This window comes from Peromyscus maniculatus, chromosome 19 (genome assembly GCF_049852395.1).
Source record: "Peromyscus maniculatus bairdii isolate BWxNUB_F1_BW_parent chromosome 19, HU_Pman_BW_mat_3.1, whole genome shotgun sequence".
Classification (NCBI taxonomy): Eukaryota; Metazoa; Chordata; class Mammalia; order Rodentia; family Cricetidae; genus Peromyscus; species Peromyscus maniculatus.
Genome location: NC_134870.1, coordinates 1891507 through 1900842, shown reverse-complemented (window position 1 = coordinate 1900842; position 9336 = coordinate 1891507). Strand labels below are relative to the sequence as shown.

Below are 9336 nucleotides of genomic sequence, written 5' to 3'. Positions count from 1 at the left end.
TCGACGTTTAAAAATGATAAAGATAGGGCTGGAGAGATGGCTCAGAGGTTAAGAGCACCAACTGCTCTTCCAGAGGTCCTGAGTTGAATTCCCAGCACCCACATGGTGTCTCACAACCATCTGTAATGAGATCTGACATCCTCTTCTGTATACATAATAAATAAATAAAATGTTTTAAAAAAAGAAAGAAAGAAATGATAAATATAATCATGGTAATCCTCAGCTGCAATGAAAATAAGCAATATCTTCCCAAACAATCTTTAAATACTAGACTGTTCAAGAATGTTGCTCTGGCTTTCCGCTTCCCTGTAACTTTAAGACGGCTGCACCGACTTAAGGTGCTTGTGAGTTTGTGATGAGTTCCCAGAAAGGCAACGTGGCTTGGTCCAGGCCTCAGAAGCACCAGAATACGTTCACCTTCAAAAATGACAAGTTCGATAAGAGTGTGCAGACCAAGAAAATTAATGCCAAACTTCATGATGGAGTGTGTCAGCGCTGCAAAGAAGTTCTTGAGTGGCGTGTAAAATACAGCAAGTACAGACCATTGTCAAAGCCTAAGAAGTGTGTTAAATGTTTACAAAAGACGGTCAAAGACTCTTACCACATAATGTGTAGACCATGTGCCTGTGAACTTGAAGTTTGTGCAAAGTGTGGAAAGAAAGAAGACATCGTTATTCCGTTTAATAGAGAACCAGAAACTTCAGCAAATACTGAAAATCAAGATTCTAACCACAGAAGAAGCTGCAAAGGGAAGGAGGACAGTGATGAGGATTTAGATGATGACACCCACTCAGATGGCGAGGATGGAGACACTTAGGTGGCCTGGTGACAGCACGGAGTCGGCCACAGAGGGCTCAGCAGACACACTGACGTCCTAATGGGGGTGTCAGAAAAGGCTGCTCAGAATCAGTAGAACTGACCCAGGAGCAATATAAATTATTTATAACACTTGAACAACAGAAACTTTCAGGTTTTCACAATAGAACCTAAGCTGCATATACAGAATGTGTGTGGAAACTCTTACTGTAGCATGTTCTACAATCTATGGAAATTGTTTAGAAAAACATATTATCTAATGTCAAGCTATCCAGTGTTGAGAATTGGTGATTGTATTAGAACTATCTCTTGGAAAATTAAGATGATTAGCTCACAGTGAGTACATTTCCATAGCCTGACCTCGGGTGTGTGGCTTCCTTAGCAAAAGCCCCCCTATACCTTACAAGGCAAAACCATTTATTTTTATACATGCACACACCCACAAAATCATGAGTAGTGATTTTCCTTCAAAAATATTTTTATATATGTTATCCCTTTTTTTTAAAAAACCTTTTCCCAGTGTGGAATTATGTACTCAGAAAAAAAAATGTGTGGACTATATAATATTAATAACTAGAGAAGAAACTCCAACATTGATACTTGAGTGGAGGTACTTGCAGTATCAGAAGCTCCTGCAATGTTCTCCCTCACAAGGTTATCCTTCCCAATGTTCTGCACTATCACTTTGCTGCCAGTGTTTCTGCGTGTGGGTGGTGTAGGTTAGCTCTGTGTAATTACTGAGATGTGTGTCCTTATATTTAAAATCCTAAAGCTACAGAAAGGTAGCAAGGCAGGCAATACAGTGAACTTTTCCACACTCTGTACTTTGATTCCCAATTTTAATGTTTTACTATGTTTTCTTTGTGTGTTAATCTACACACATGTTACACGAATTGTTAGAAGGTCTTATTAATAAAAACAAACCTGGAGCCAGGTACTGGGGTCAACACTGGAAGATCAGAGAAGCAGAACAAGCCACAGCTTCCTCACCTTGCAATTCCTCAGCTGATCCTGTTTCCTTAGACTGGAAGCCTCTGTGTCCTTATCCAAGTGGATCTCAGCTGAACTGCTGCTTGAAAGCCTGAAAGCTTAACCAGCTTTAGTTCCTGGTCCTCACACCTTATATACCTTTCTGCTTTCTGCCACCACTTCCTGGGATTAAAGGCGTGAATCACCATGCCTGGCTATTTCCATTGTGGCTTTAAACTCACAGAGATCCGAATGGATCTCTGCCTCCCAAGTGATAGGATTAAAGGCATGTGTGCCACCATTTTCTTGCCTCTATATCTAGTGGCTTTTCGGTTCTCTGACCCCAGATAAATTTATTAGGGTGTGCGATATATTGGGGAACACAGTACCACCACGTGCACACACACACACACACACACACACACACACACACACACACACACACGACATTGTATGTATGTGTATATATGTGTGTATATATTTTCTGAACCATTGAAATAAATGTGAAACTCTGGTTTTGGAAAAAAAAAAAAAAAAAAAAAAAAAAAGAATGTTGCTCTGTTTCAGCAATTTACTTTCACTTCATAAAATGAGCCAGCAACAAAGAACCACAAAATGTACTACCTTGAGGATTGGAATTTGGATCCCATTACCTGGTAAAAGTCAGGTGACCTGCATGACCTGACACTTTGACCTGGCAGGTGGTATCAAGGGAATGAAGAGAGAGTGCACACTGAAGGAATGACAGACGTGCAGAAAATCTGGGGTCAGATGGTGGGTGCACTCTGGTGGGGCTGCGTCAACTGTTTAGCCACCTGAACATACAGCACATGGGAGGAGTTAGTGAGTGTTGTGGAGATGTCTGCAGGGAGCAGTCTCAGGCTGCAACCAACTGAAAAGAGGAAGCTGCAGTTGCTAGTTTTGCACACACTGGTCAATCATTCATAAGCACTGCACATACTGCCAATGTTCACACTTGGACCAGAGGGAGCTTTGGGTCCTTAACATGGCCATAGCTAAGACAACAATATACATTCACTTAGGACTTCCTGCATTCATCCATTCCTTACACATTCACTCAGGCTTCCTTGTAATTGGAGGCTTTTCTCTGTCTCGCCCCATCCTGCAGCCATTTCCAAACAATCACTCAGAGGCTTACTATTACTTGTTAATGCTTGAGTGGTAGCTCAGGCTTATTACTAGCTAGGTCTTACATTTAAATTAATTCATTTCTATTAATCTATACATCACCATGCGGCCCGTGGCTTACCAGTTCTCTGACATCTTGTTCCTTGGGCAGCTGAATTGTGTCTCTCTCCTCTCTACCCTGGCCTTCCTTCTCCCCGTATCTATGGTTGGCTTTTCTACTGAGCCTTATTCTGCCTGGCTGTAGGCAAAAATCAGCTTTATTTATCAACCAATGAGAGCAACACATTCCCAGCATACAGAAAGACTTCCTCCCCTAACCCACATCCCTACAAACACCTGTAGCTCCAGCTCCAAGAGAGCCAATGCTCTCTTCCAGCCTCCACATGCACAAGCTTGTACACCTTGTCCCCCAACCACACACACATGCATACATTCTCACAGACACACACACACACACACACACACCCCAAAATAAAATCAATCCTTTTTACAATAATAAAATAAAACGTTAAAGCCAGAGGATGCCTTACATACACATACTAATATATGCTTATGGGAAATTTGAGGTCCAGAATGTCTCCAAAACTTGGCTGTTCATCTGGAACCTGGAACAGATTTTCCCAAATCGGTCCCTTCCCCCCCTCACTGTGCAGTGCTACTGAGCCAAGCATAGCATTGCTGTTTCCACATTGCTCACTGCAGGCACATACCACTTAATCCACATTCCAGGTGAACACGAGCAAGCACTGGCTGCCCATCAGAACACAGAGGTGGAGCAAAGGCACTCAGAGGTGACTGAGTGGCGGGACCTCCCACCCAGCATGCCAACAGTCTTCTCCAGTTGGGCCAAATGATAGGGATGTTCATGAACATAGGGTGCAGCCCCTTCCCCTGTCACTCTGTCCCAGGCGTCTCTCCCACAGTTCAGCCTGGTCTTTAGGGTGCTCATCTCACATGACAGAAGGATTGGGACATCCCCCGCCTATCCTGCTCTTCAGAGGAAGAAAGGGAAAGGCCTAGTCCCAGCAGCAATTCTGAGGTTGTCTGTAACTGGATCTCATCTCCCGTCCACGTCAGACATCAACCTTCACTTGGGAATGGAATGAGCTAGTTTATGATGACAGCCAAGAGCTAGGAGCTAGGGTTAAGCTTTCCTCCCCAAAGCAAATGCACTGTGATGGAAACTGAAATTGTTCGTGGGGCTGGGGATATCTGTTTCACAGAGTGCTTACCTCGAATATTCTGTGTCCTGTGTTTAGTCCAATCATGAGTACCATATGAAGGGAGCACAGAGCACTCCTGTAATCCTAGCACTCAGGAGTGGAGGCAGCGGGACCAGAAGTTAAAAATCCTATTTGGCTCCATAACAAGTTCAAGGCCAGCCTGAGCTACAAGAGACTGTATATATGTGTGTGTGTGTGCATGTGCGTGTGCATGTGTGTGTGTGTCCTCTCTCTCTCTTTCTTTATTCATCCCTCTTACAAATGTTTGCTCACTTTTAAATACATAGTTTTATATTTTGCAAAGAGAAGTGTTTGCTGTGATTTTGGGGGTAGTTGTTAAGACACATCTTGCATGTTGATTGTTGTCATATGAGAGCATGAACTCCAGGGCCTCACACATTTTAGACAAGGGCTTTATCAATCAGCCATATGCCCAGCCACCTTCTGCCTCATTATTTTACTCTCCGTAACTGACCAGGCTAACCTTGAACTTGTGATCCTTCTGCCTCAGCCTCCTGAGAGCTGAGATTACTGAAAGCTTTAAAGGTGTCAATAGATTTATTCATTTTTATCTTATGTGTGTTTTGTCTATGTGTTCTTCATGTTCAGGCCTGTTGCCCCAGGAAGTCAGAAGAGGACATCAGATGCCCTGGAATTGGAGTTAGAGATGTCTGTGATTCATATTTGAAACAGGCTCCTACTAGGTAGCTCTGGCTGACCTTGAACTCTCTATGTAAAGCAGACTGGACTCAAACTCACAGAGATACATCTGCCTCTGACTCCTGAGTGCTGGGATTAAAAGCTTGCACCACCATGATCAGCTCTCATAAACTTTTTACAATTTTTAAAATCACTTTTCTTTTTTTAACTGTGTGTGTTGGGGGGGTGCATGTACCACACACATACACACATACACCACACACACACACACACACACGCACGCACGCACGCACGCACGCACGCACGCACGCACGCGCTCTCCATCATACATGAACTTGAAGGTGCACATTCTTGCCGTGGTGCACATGAGGAAGTCACAGGGCAGATTAGGAAAGTAGCTTCACTCCTTCTGGGTCCTGGAGAATCACACTCAGGTCAGGCTTGGGGTAGGCACCTTGACCTGCTGAGCCATCTTGCCAATCTTTATAAGCTTTGTAAAAAAGGCAAATGCCTACTTTCTAATACTCTCACCTGTAACAGGAATCTTAAAAGGTTTTAATAATAATAATAATAAAACCAGAGCCAGATATTGGGGTGAAAGCTGAAAGATCAGAGAAACAGAACAAGCCACAGCCTGTAGATGAATTTCTAAACAGTCTTAGTAAATAAGAAACACAGAGCCAAATACAGGGGTGAAAGCCATAGAGATCAGAGAAATAAGAATAGCCGCCAGCTAACCTTAGCTCACCACGCCACCGCTGTAGCTTCCCAAGAGAACCTCTTCCTGTCTAACCTGTGCCTTTATTGCCTCACTGTTCTGCCTTCTCATTGGCTCTTAGCCCAGCCACCTCACTTCTTCATCACTGACTGTCTATACAGACCTCTAGATCTCTATGGTTGGTACGGGGATTAAAGGCAGGTGTCACCAGGCTTGGCTGTGTCCTTGACCACACAGAGACTCTGCCTGCCATGTGATTTGGATTAAGGGCATGTGCTATCACTGCCTGACTTCTGTTTATGGCTGACCTCTGATCTCCAGGCAAACTTTATTTATTAACATACATATAAAGTATCACCACATTTCAGCACAAATAAAATATCACCACATTTCCCCCTTTTTTCTAATAAAAATAAAAAATAATAAAGTTGTCACTAATATAAGAAAAACTATATACAATAAGTACAACTACATACAAGCAATAAATACATCAACAATGTCTAGTCTATTTGCATTTGACAAACTCAAAGAAAATATTCCATTATCTATCCTATTTTGGTTAAGTCCAAAATGTTTCTAATTTCACTTTCTATCCTAACATATTACTAACAGAGAACTATCTTATAATGTCTTTCAAATTTATACATTTTACACCTCTTTAGTGAGTTTCTTTTCTGAAATTCTTAACAAGGAAAACGATAACTATAACTATCTAATCTTCAACTCCCTCAGAGACCCAAGAAGGAAATAATATTACCTAGTAAAACAGGAAGTGCAAACAAGTGACTTCCAAAAAAATGTGAGGTGACAGAAACAGCCCCAGGGGCCTGGACAGTCACCTGAGGTTTCTCTGCACATTGGGGCATCATCTTCAGCCTACAGGCTTAGCGTATCTGACAGACTCATTTGTGAAGTAGGATGTACACAAGGCCTACAGCTCGACCTCACATCCAGTGCAAATGTTCCATGTACCAGATAAACTTGAATTCCACCAGTGTCCTGTCATGATTCGGGACTTTAAAATCTGGAAATTGCTGGGGGGGTTTGTTTGTTTGTTTATTTGCTTGTTTTTAAATTTGGCTGTCCATTCTTCTCGGCTTGTGGGTGGCTTCATCTCAGCATTCCATTCTTCTCTGCATCCCATTCTTCTCAGTTTGTGGGTGGCTTCATCTCTTTTATTAAATGCCAGTCTACCATTGAGAGGTTAGACTCCATTAGCCTAGTTACTCTTTCAAGAATAACTGTTTCAGCTACTGTTCCACTGCACACCAGAAGCCATTGGTCCACTGCCATTTCAGCTGCCTTCAAAGAAAGGGGCACTGTACCTTTTCTGGATTGCAAAGCCATTTCAGTGATGGTGCCATATTGTCCTGGCCTCAGAGGAAGCCTGTTGCTAAAGCTACAACCACACTTGTCTTGGCAAGGATCAGTAGTCCTTTGTTTCATGTCCTGTCTGTCCATTTTGGACAGCATACTGTCAGCAATCAATTCGAGAGCACTTGGTTACCCAGTGGCTAACTTATGCCACAATGAAAGTTAACTCCATATGTAGTTTCTTCAATGTCCATATCTTCTCTGAAGTAGATTGGTGCTGCCAGGAGCAGACATGTCTCATGGTCATAAAAAAAAAAAAGAAAAAAATTCTAAGTTATTAAAACATTTAAAATGCCACATTCTGTAGACCCTTCAGAGGAAGGGTTTGAAGATGACCTGTCTATCTAAAATATATCTCTGCTTAGCCTTGAAAATATACCTAATATGACTACAAGTTCAATTTTAATGTCTAACTACTAACTTTCATTTCTTTATATCCTAATAGTTGGTAATAATAACATTCAAGGTTTAGCAAATTGCATTATATTGTTAAATGAACTGTATAAGTACAATATCCTGAACAAGATTAGTAAAAATATGTACAGCATTTTCTAACAATATCAATTTCAATATATATAATTTGTATACAATATATAATTCAATGTAAAGTATTTAAAACTACCAGTTGTCTTTTAAAAGTAGATTTAATAGTCTATCTTTTTATTTATATCATATCTATAACCACTTTTTTCTTTTTCTTTTCAGAGTAGATTCAATAATCTACCCTCTTTTCTATCATTTCTATATGTCTTTTTTTTTTCCAAACAAGAACCTTAAATCTAATCTCCTTTGCTTAGCCCTTTTCCTAACCATTAACAACAACTTGTAACCAACTCTCCTAAACAATGAAAGGTTATCCCAAAACCCATCGAAAGACCAAAAACCACCCGCCCCATCCCACCTCTTTGGGAATATGAACATCATGTTCTTAAAATTGTTTCCTGCTGTTTGTGGGCAAAGGCATCTTAAGGGGATTCTGAAAAGAAAATTTTTGGGTTAATTTTCAAGTCCAAGGAAAGGTAGCTGTATCATTTGTTGTCCAGTTTCTACATAATACCAAAGTGCAGGGCTTATCTTAAGTCCTTGTTCCAGTAGTCTGTAAAGCTGGATCATCTCTAAATTGTTCTGAGCAGTTTGTAGTCCAAAGCTGATCTTTGGGTGATGTTTGTAAGCTTAGCGGTATTATTATTGTCCATGTGGAATTATTGTTGTGGGGCCCCATCATCTTTCTGGAAACTTCAAATTCAATGTTAGGCCTGGTGATGATTCCCTGCAGAAAACTGATAGAGACTCCAACACAAAAACATGTATAGGCAGCTAATTGAAGCCTTTTTTAAGAATTATTACTCTATATGATCATTAATATCATGACAAAAGTTTAAAATACATATATATATAAATCTTATAAATTTTGATATAAAATTCATACCTTCAGAAAGATTTGAAGAATCAAAATAGAATCAAAGAACTGAGATTAGTAGCAATAGAATAGTCCCTTAATTTTTTTGTTTTCTCCTGTCCCATATCAAAAGATGGCTTTTTCTTCTGGCATGATACAGAGATTTTGCATTTTCCTTTTAACAAATGCTTAGGGTTAGAGAAGGAGAGAGCCATTCTCCAATTGCAAAGCCGGCTTTAATTTTTAATTGAACTGGGACTACAAAAAAACCATTTGTGTTAAGTATCTGTAGAGACGAGCAGAAACAAACATGTAGGAAGACTTATGAAAATGTATATGTGATATACCAATAGGCCAATTTACTCTTTTTCTTGGGACATTTTTTTTTAGATGATTTGTCCTTTTTTTCTTCAGATGTCTCATTTGTCCTGTGTTCTTCAGATTCCTTAGCCTTCATTCTCTTAAAAGACAAAAACAAAAAGCCTTCCCCAAGCCTAACTTTTTTGCAAGCTATATCTGATTAAATGAAAAGCATTTGTTAGTGGTATAAGTTAGTTTAAATTAGATGGTCATGCTGGTTGATGAACTATCACTTCTTCTAATTAAGATATCTCTCTTGTTCAAATTGAACCTTTATCAATTTTGATGGTATCCACAGCTTATCTTCTCCTGTAGAAACAAAAGCAAAACCTTGTCCCCAATGTAACACATATCCTGGTTTCCATTCTGAGGTCAGCATATCTTTAACGTATATAGTTTATGTGTGTGTGTGTGTGTGTGTGTGTGTGTGTGTGTGTGTGTGTGTATCAGTTTATTCAAGGGTTTTATGGGGAAAACAGACTCACTGATACAAAATGAAGCAACATAGTTGCCTCTTTGTCTCCCAGGGAAAGATGGGGAAGGCTCCAGACCATGCGCCAGGAAACCTGCCACATCCAATAGAAAGCTCTTCACCCTCTTCTTCTCCCCTCCCCCCTTTTTAAATTATAAATGCTTGGCCTCAGCTTGGCTTATTTCTAGCCAGCTTT

The 9336-nt window shown here is 40.5% G+C and overlaps 1 pseudogene; it reads left to right on the top strand.

Moving 5' to 3' along the window:
• Positions 1-342: 342 nt before the first annotated feature.
• Positions 343-2299, top strand: LOC102926752 (uncharacterized protein C9orf85 homolog pseudogene; annotated as a pseudogene).
• The last annotated feature ends 7037 nt before the right edge of the window (positions 2300-9336 follow it).